The 9517-nt window shown below is 46.9% G+C and overlaps 1 protein-coding gene across 1 annotated transcript in view; it reads left to right on the top strand.

Moving 5' to 3' along the window:
- The first annotated feature begins 237 nt into the window (after positions 1-237).
- The window catches only part of CTNNA1 (catenin alpha 1), a 119942-nt gene continuing 110662 nt past the window's right edge, over positions 238-9517 (top strand). The window contains exon 1 of the mRNA XM_075442013.1: positions 238-319. The gene's annotated coding sequence lies outside the window, so the exon portion shown is untranslated. The remainder of the gene's footprint in view (positions 320-9517) is intronic.

Genomic DNA, 9517 nt, shown 5'->3' with positions numbered 1-9517 from the left:
GCCTGAGCGGGCTGGGAGAGCCTGGCCGTGAGGGGGTTTGAGGGGGAGCCGCTCCTCCGCCTGCGGGGCGCGGTCCCTCAGCGCAGCGGCGGGGCTGGCGGAGGCCGGGCGGCATTGCTGAGGGCTCACCTGCGGCGGGCGGTGCCGGGAAGGGCGCGGGGGCGGCGCGGCGGGCGGTGCCGGGAAGAGCGGCCGGGCCGGGCCGGGGAACGCGGGGCGGGGAGGCGCCCGGAAGAGCCGATCTCCTCAGCGGGACGGGAGCGGCGGCGGGGCCGAGAGCAGACAAAGCGGCCGGGGGCCGGAGCGGAGCGGGAAGGCGGTGAGGCGATCCCCCTGCGCCCCGGGAAAGTTGGGGGGAGGGAGGCTCTCGGGGGCGGCACCGGCCGCTCCCTTTCACTCACTTGGAAACTTTTGCACCGTGAGGCGGGTCTGGGCCCTGCCCGGCCGCCGGCTCTCCGCGAGGGGCGGCGGGAGCGGAGCGGGAGCGCGGCCCGGGGCGGCGGAGAGGAGCGGGCCGCGGGCCTGGGCCCGGTCCGGCCGCGCTCGGAGGCCGCGCTGGGCCAGGCCGGCGTGAGGCCGGCTGGGGAGGGGCGGGAGCGCAGCCGTGCGTTGAGTCGATGGGCGTCGCTTCCCGGAGGAGAAGCGCCGGCCGAGCCCGGCTGCCGGAGAAGTTTCGGCGGCGGCGGGGCCGTGGGTGGAGGCTCCTCCCCGCGCAGCCGGGCAGAGCCGCCCCGCTCTCCGGCGGTGAGCCTGGCAGGGCTGGCGGCACCGGCTCGGTCCCGGCCCTGGTCTGCTCCTCCTCCTCCTCCTCCCGCCGCTGCGGGCGGCCCCCCGGGTCTGTTGGCGGGGCAGCTGGAGGAGCACCCATCCTCCCTCTCGCCCGACTTCTCCTTTCAGTTTCAGGCAGCCTCCCTTCTCTGGGAGCCCCCCCCGCTCCTCAGCTCGGCTCCGCCGCCTTGCTTGACGCCCATCTCTCCTCCGCTGGCGAGCGGGCAGGCGAGCGCTTCTGCTCCTCTGGCCAGAAGTTCCGGGCGACTTTCCACAGCCGAGGAGCAGGGAGAGCACCCGGCGTCCCGGTGTGTCCCCGTGGCCGTGGGGTCGCTGGGCCGGACGTGCCGGCTGGCTGTCGGTCATCGCTCCCGCCAGTTCGCACCGTCTGGAACCTCTCGGGCTGGAAGCTGGTGGGGAAGCCTGTGGCACACGTGTGTTGAGCGAAGAGCTGGTTCCCTGCCTGCCCCGGGGTGACGGGTGCTGCTGGGAGCCTCCATGGCCACCTCCTGGTTCCAGCTTTCCAAGTCGTGACTCAAGGCGCGTCTGGGGTATCTGTATTGAACTAGACTGGAAGCTCTTTGCTGCCCACCACCCCTTTTTTCCTTCCTTCATTTTCTGTTTTTTGAGACGGGGGTTGTGTGAAAGGTGGTGTTGCTGCTGGAGTTACTCGTGGTTTCCTGTGTTTCTCCTGCGCTGCGGGTGGGGAAGCGGGGGAGGTGGGAGAGGCTCTGTTAGCTTCCATCCTGTGCTGCTGCCCATCCTCAGCCCTGCTGCCCACACTGGCCTTCCAGTGCTCTCAAGCCCGGCTAAAGGCTCTGGATTTTTTTTTTCCAGCTCCTGGGTTGGTTTGTGTTTAAATGGAGGCGAAAGCCCAGCTTACTTTGCAATATGTGTGGTCTTTTAGGTACCTTTTGGATTGTCTTGGGATGCTAAGGCCATGTTAGGTGTAGGACTTGCTTCTCCCTGCTGAATTGAAACTTTTTGTTTCAAAAGGGCATTATTTTATGTTGAGTCATTGTTTTTTATTTACAGGGAAACAGTTTTTAAAACATCAAGGAAATGTTTTTTGACTTTTCTCAGGAGAAACAAAGGCTTATTAGCTTTGTTTTAAAAAGGTCTTGCCCTAACCTTTTCCATAATAAACAACATGCCTTCAGTCTTTGGGTTTTTTTCAGCCAGTTCTAATAATAGGCCTCTGCATCAGAGATTAAAAGTTTACACAGGGTGGCAGGGGAGAGCACAGCGGGCAGAGATTAGTAATCCCACCCCCCAACTGGTGATTTAAAATACCAACATAAATATTTACCCCAGAATAAATTTTCAAGCTTTGTGAAATATCGGGATTTCTGTGCTGACATGTAACGGCAGACATTAACATGCAGCTTCTTCATAGGGTTTCCCTTGGTCTGATAAAGTTAACTGGAAGATGTAATAGAAAAGTAATTTGTGTTTTTTTCAGCAGTATAAATATCTTTCTTTTGCAGCTGTAAAATCGAGAAACTGATCTTGCAAAGGAATCCACATTAGTAGAAATATTTATGAGCTGGAAATACGCTTTAGTGGGACTTCAGCTCTGCCTTGAAATTATATCCACTGTTACTATTTGATTTCTAAATTACCTTGCTTATGCAGAGAATTAGTTAAGCTCACAAAAATTTTTAGCGGCAAAACCAGTCATCACAGGTGGATAGTAAGGCTAGTCTAGAGTGAGTACCTGTGTGGCCATGATACTTCTGTTAAAGGACTTGCTGTACTCGGTTTTACTGGCATCTCTTGGCTTTGCTGGACACTGAAGCAAAAATGATGAATAAAAGAGGACTGATTATTATTTTGTTAGGACAGTGATGTATTGAGACAGTTATCCAACATGATGGTGAAAGCCTATTGTTGTTTTCTACTATTGTGCCTTAACTGGAAATCACTCAAATTCTTGTGCTGCGGAACTTTAATGTATATAACCTTGAGGATTTGGATCCTTTACTACTCTGGGAATTCACCCTAATTTAGTTTGATAGCTAATCTGGAATAGCTCCATTCAGTGAGTTTATAGCTCACGCGTTGGTTAAAGAGAGTTGCAGTTTTAGAGAAAGTGCAGATGTTTGATAATTACTGCTTTTAACTCCATACTATTTTAATCCAGCGTTTGAAACTTAAAATAGAGCCTACCCACAAAATTGTATACCAGCTCCCTTGCTGGAAGAGCTACACTGAAGACGAGCGTTGAGAGTGACCTGCTCTGCTGCTAAGCAGAACTGGGTGCAAATAGATTTAATGAGGTAAAGGAATTGCAGGAGGAATGCAGTCACTGCACCTGTAAGTGGGATCTTTTTTCTTGAATGACTGAACCTTCCTATCTTCCGGTCAGGGTGAGAAAGTGTGTTAACTCCGGTTTCTGGTGTGCAGTGGGTTAGTATAGACTATTCTACTGGAAAAATCAGATACTTAAATATGATTCGTAATTCTTCCTTGACTATTGTATTTAAAGAGCCCGCTACCTTTTCCCTAAACATGATTACATATATTTTGTTCGTTTATCCCAGATGTACTATGGAAAACATCTGCTAGTCCTTTGACATGTTTATAAATAGCTCTGGCAGAATAGGAGAGGAGTAACCTTATTTCCTCGTGCTTTGTAAAGTGATAGAAATTATTAAATATGCGGATCTACATTAACACAGTTTGCAAAGGGAAATTCTCCCCCAATCTATTGACATTCTGTTATAATTTTTCTAATTTACGAGGCAGCTACTTGATTAATCATTTAGACTCCTGAGAATCTCATTTGAAAGGTTTTTAAGTTCAGGCATCTGTGGATGGAAGAAGCAAATGCGAGCACAGCTGTAGGTGGAGGGATAACAGTTACCAAGCTAGAGAGTGGAACAGTACTGGGAACATCGAACCAAGCTGAATGCCAGTCGGTTCCGCAGTGGATCTGTTTTAATACATTATTGAATGGCACAAGGAGGGGAGGGGTCTTGATGTACCTTACAATCCGAGAGTGAGTTAAACTCCTGTAGTCTTTCCAAGGCAGTGAGGAGGTTGAGAGCAAAGAAGGTAGGGAACTAGCAGCAATGTGGCAGTTAGGGTTTCACTGTTTATAGTATGAGATAGAACTTACGCTTGCGGTGTGCATTTTTTCCAAACCACGTCCAGTTTTCTAAGCTGGTGGTGCCCTGTTACGGAACAGGTGTGTATGACTGTATGTGCTGAAGAAGAATTTCTGTGTGGAGCTGATGTGGGGGAACAAATGCAATGTTAGTGGAAATTAGAGTGGAATATGTTGTAAACCCATTAGTGCACCCTGTTCTGGAGTAGCGTTCAACATCTACTTTAAGAAATAAACTGAAACTAGGGGACTTGTGGATAGCTGATGAAGGATCAGGGGAATAAGACTTTAAATTTTTCTCTTTCTGGGGAGTAACTGAAGGAAAGGAGGAGAGAGCATAGGTCAGACACTTCTGTGCTTGCTGTTGTTCAGATCAAGAGGGCATTTAGGTAAATATTACATTTGCTTCCTTTCAGTTAATAAGATGTCAGTAAGAATTAATACTGTCAGGAACTTGTGGCCTTGATCGCATGTGTGTGTTTTTCCGTCTTCCCCTCCCACTGCCTTTCTCACTTCTCCAAGGGTTCAGGGACTTTTCATTCACTGTTTTGTTCTGGGTACTTTTACAGGTGATATCTGTGCAGATCTAAGGCTGTAAGGGGGAGATTCTTCTTTCTGTATCTTTTTCTGGATCATACAAACTCAGCACAGAAGATCCACTGAAATAAACGGTCTGCACAAGGGCTGCACTAGCAGAGTGTGTATGGCTTCACATAGCCAAAAGGGGCAGTTTAATTTTTTGTGTAAGCAAAGCTGAGCTGTGTGCCTGTACAATGTTTTTTAACCTGCATAACACCGAGCAGGGCAGTATTTATCTTTGCACAGTCCTCTTGAGATTAGGTGAAGCTGTGGATGGGTAAATTTTCTTTTTAATTGACTAGAATAACAGATCCAGAAACAGCATTGCTGAATAGCAGAGGACAGAACTGGTGGTATGCTGAGAAGCAAGAAGGTGCAAGTGGGTGTTCCTCTGTGGAAACGCAACTAATCAAGGTGTACAAGCTGCCTGTTCTTTACCCACTCTCTTGCAAGTATGTCCTTGTAATATGTATTTGTAAAACTAATTTCCTTCAGCATGACTGGAAGACCTAGCGAGTCTCATTGCTCACTGTTGAAGAGTTGCTTGAGGTATTGGATAGTTCATGATGGACTGTGGACATGCATGCAAGTGACAAGTCTCATAGAAACATCACATACAATTTGCAGTGAAGTTCATTTCGACCAGTACGCAATGTCCAGGTGTTTCAGAGTCTAAGCATCTTAAAACTTAAATTATTTCTTCATTTAAAGGATGAGAAGTTGAATGCCGAGCTGGAAGTTGGGGGACTTGATGCGATCGGATTACTATAGCTGCGAGGTCCCTCCAGCCTTGTGTCCTGTCTCCATCATGAGATGGAGACCTCATCATGAGGTTTTGATTCTTTGGTTCCCATCAGCTTTTTATTAGCCTAGCCCTTGTCTGAGGCCCTAAATCACAAGTCCTTCACCTGGCCTTGGCCAAGCTGCTCTTAACACCCCCAGAAGGAGGGAGGAAGACAGAAACTCTGGGGGTCGTTTCCATTCCCACTGCTTGTCACACTGTTGAGCAGTATCCTCTAGCTCCTTTGATGCCTCTGGGAAGGTGTCTGGTGTCCCCTTCTGGTTCCCTGATCATCATTTGACCCTTGCCACCTTTCTTTTTATTTGACCTTGACAATTACTTGGATTCCCTTCCCAGGGTCGTGTGTCGTTTCCCCCCCCCCCCCCCCCCCCCAACCTCTTTCTTGGGTGAGGGCACTGTATAAAGCCATCCATAAAACGGAAAGCAACAGGGAAGCAATAAAACCATGAGAAAAGGGTAGTAAAGTCGCATTGCTTCCCTAAGGTGCTGTGCCAAGCTCCTGCAGCGTAGGAGCTCCCTGAGCCAGGAGTCCAAGCCTGGGCTGACTTCTGTTCTGCAGACTGGTCCAGCGGCTGTCATGGCTGGTGCCCAGCGCTGGCAGCAGTGCTGCTCGGCTTCTGATGCTGCTGGGCTCGTCTGCAGGAGGCAGCTGTCTGTCCCTTCACCGTGTTCAGTGGGCTCAGTTCAATGACTTAATTGCTGCTAAACGTAGAAACCTGCTTGAGAGTTGAAATGCTTCATAGAAGGTACAAGTGAAAATGAAAGACACGACAGATTTTTTGAGAGAGTAAGAAGCAAGGATCTGGTTTGGCTGTATGAAAAGCTCTGGAGTGGTTTAAATTTCTGTATGAAGTATGGCTTTGTAGTTACTGCCACTCTACTTCTTGGAAGATGTGTTTAATTACAAACCACGGCTGTTACAGCTGGAAACGCGTTTCCTGACCAGCATGAAACAATGCGTCCTGAGAGCGGAGATGTGGCGAAGGCTTTTGGGAAAGTGGGCATATCCCATATTTGTTTAGTCCATGGCACTTCCACAGCTCGTGGAGTCCTCAGTCACAATACTCTTATATTGGACTGATATAGTGAAGAGTGCAGTGCCATTGTGTGGGTGGTTTTTTCCCCCTCTTGTAGCTGGGGTTAGGGAGGAAAAAATAATGACAGAAAATGCAATAAACGGGAAAAAAAACAAACCCGGAAGGTTTATTTCTAGCAAAATGGAATAATGCTAATTAGTTGTGCAGGGTTAAAAGCTTATAACCTCAAGAAAACAAAGTTAATTTCTACTCTGTATGCATCAGTACTTTAGCATCAGGTGGTTTAGGCTGTTTTACTTAATTTGCAGGAATTGGTTAAGACGATTTGATTATGTCTAACAGAATATTATCGTGGGCCTAGGGAAAAGTCAGTTGTTATCAGGGAAAGACGCGGTGTTCAGCAGAACCAGCGGCAAAGCGCTGGTGCACTGCCAATTGAACAGGATTTCTTAGCTCATCTGTTTTTTGTTCGGTGGCTTTGTCTTGTTTCCTGTTCCTGGGGGAGAGGAGAAGGGTGGGGAGAGAAAATGTGTCTTTAATCAGATATAAGTTGGTTTCCACTCAGCAAACGGCTGTGTTACTAGCTTAAAATCCTTATTTTTCCAGCAAGACCAGCCAAGCAATCACTCCTTCCTCTCAGATCTTCTGGTTCCTTCCTGTTGCTTTTATGAAATGTGGGTGGGTCAGTGACTTATTTTTTTAAACAAAAGTTGCTTGAATTGGTCATCGGTATGCCGAGGGGGTGACGCGAAAGGATTCCTGTCCGGGTGGATGGTTGTTAGCTCTCCTTCTCGTGCATGCTTAGCGGGTTTGTACTTGACAGAAGGTGGTTATGGCTTTGCAGGTAACTCTGGTAAGCATCCAAATATGCTTCACACCAGTGTGTCTTTATTATTCCTTGCTTTGCTCTTCTAGAGAAGCTGCAAAGTTCTCTTCAGCCGGTGCCCTCTCTGTTCTCAGTGTCTGCAGCCTTGTTGGCAGTCTGCGGGGAGAGGAGGTGGTGTGTGTTAGAGCATCCTACCTTGCTTATTCCTCCAGATAATTGCAGTCATTTAGAAGACGCTTAACTCGTCCAAACAAGGGTTGTGCATTACATTCATGTTCACTCTTCTTCCTGGGGTTTGTTTTTGTGGGTGTGTTGTGTGGTTTTTTTTTTTTCCCTTCTTGGCACTCAGCATGTGTTGGTGGAGCTGCAAGTTAAGAGTTGTCTGAGGGTGCGCAGTGATGGTGCAATTCTTCCTGTGAAACTAATTCATTGTTCATAGCTAAGAGATGATGTTGAAGGTTGCTGTGAGCATAAAGTGAAATTCCCAGCCTTATCACTTGTGGCCTTTGTTATTTCTTTTTTCTTTAAAAAAATAACGGTTTTGTAATTTTGAGATAAGACTGACAGAGTGTTCCTGAATCAAAGTGAAGGACTGGAAAAGGAATTGTAAATGACTTTTTGTAGAAAAACTTTAGAAAACATTTTACTTTGAAGAATCTCTACCCTCATATTCTGCTTTGCTTCAGTGGATGCTTTTCTTTTAGTAGCTTTTGAAAATGGAGAAAACTATGGAAAACTTTTTTCGCTCTTGTAACACTATGAAGTTTTGTTTCAGTGTCTTTACTTGCTGCTGTGCTGGGCATGCGGTTGAGAAATACGGTATTTAGTATCTGTTAATAGAAGACTGTTCATTTCCACTATGTTTAAGCAAACTGTCTCTTATCAAAGCTCAATTACAGGAGTCTCATTTTTTCAAAACATGCATGTCAGCTCAAACAACTCCAGTATTTGTATACCTGTGACTGTTTTAATATTGTTAGTGAAGGTCTAGATTTAGAAGATGTGGTCAGCTAAAAACACTGAAGGGTATTGCATAGCAACATATGAATTTAGGACTGAAAATGTGGTTTGAGTGGGGTCAGATTCTGGTTATTTCCGACTGTGTAGCTTAAATAGCACTTTTTATTGCAGATCGAGCGCTGAAGATGATCAGAACAAAAACACCCAGGTTTTCTTTTCCTTTTATTGCCAGCCATCGGTGTGTTTTTGCAAGCTAAGCAAGAATTGATTTTGCAGCACTGGCAAATTCTTCTGCCAACTGATAAAGTAGGCTAATTTATAACAAACGTTTTCTTATTTGAGGCATACTTTTCGCAAAAATCAATTTGTTAAAAGGTAGCCCCTTCTTGCATTCATTGCTAACTTAAGATTCGTAATTGGAACCTGTGCTAGCGTAGTTTGGGGTTCGAAGAGCCGTGCTCTGTAGCCACAGCCTAGTTATATCTTCACTGACTGTGTATCCCTAGGGTCTGAAATACATGCTGTGGTTCCGAGAGTGGCAGTAAGCTGTTCTTCCATTCTTTCCTAACGATTTTAGGGAAGCTTCACAGAGTTTTCTGCCTCAGGGGTGAGAAGAGACACTGTGAGGGCTTGGAAGAGCTCTCAGTAGTTGAATCAAAGTGGTCCAGCAGACGTCCAGGTCTCACCTGAGCCCTGATATCGCCTCTGCAGGCTGAGTCTGCTTACTTTGTGTGAAAGTGCTAACCATTAAGCTGTAGGCTCAAATGTGAGAAATGTGGCTGTGGGAGGGCTGGGGTTTGATATTATCGTCGCTGCAGAGAGAAGTTCACAAAAATGTTGCTGTTTGGTTGAAATGCAGGTGTGTTACCCTTCTGCATGGCCAGAGTGTCACAGTTCTATTCCAGAGAGCAGACAGATGAAATACAGCCATAACAAGTGTAGTGATTACTTGTTCTGATTTTGGAAGTTATGTTTCAGGGTATTGGTAGTGCAGGTCTTCAGCATAAAATGCGACCAACATCGTTGTAAAGACAGAATGAGCGTTTTATTATAAATAGTAATAGCTCGCTGCTCATGAGACGTCCTCTCCCTTTCCCAAATATAAAGTTTGGCAGCTAGAATGTTAAAATTAATCTTTCTTATATAGGAGATTCTCTGTTTTAGAAAAAGCATGTGTGTCTTCTAAAGCAGTGTCTTGATACCCTATTGGTTTTCTGGAACCCCGTCAGTTAGTTGGAATCCTGCTTGAGTTTTGGAAACTGAGAACTCTACAGAAATAAATTGGACGTTTGTCGGGACGTACTGGGATAACCATCTGGACAGCTCAATGGGTATAAGCATGATTTTGGTTCTTGCATCCTTTTAGGACGCCATCCGTGAACTGGAGCCTTAGTGTGACATAAATAAGCCACTAATTGCCCGTACTTGCTGTGATT

The sequence above is a fragment of the Opisthocomus hoazin genome, chromosome 23 (assembly GCF_030867145.1).
Source record: "Opisthocomus hoazin isolate bOpiHoa1 chromosome 23, bOpiHoa1.hap1, whole genome shotgun sequence".
NCBI lineage: Eukaryota > Metazoa > Chordata > Aves > Opisthocomiformes > Opisthocomidae > Opisthocomus > Opisthocomus hoazin.
This window is presented reverse-complemented; position numbering and strand designations above follow the sequence as displayed.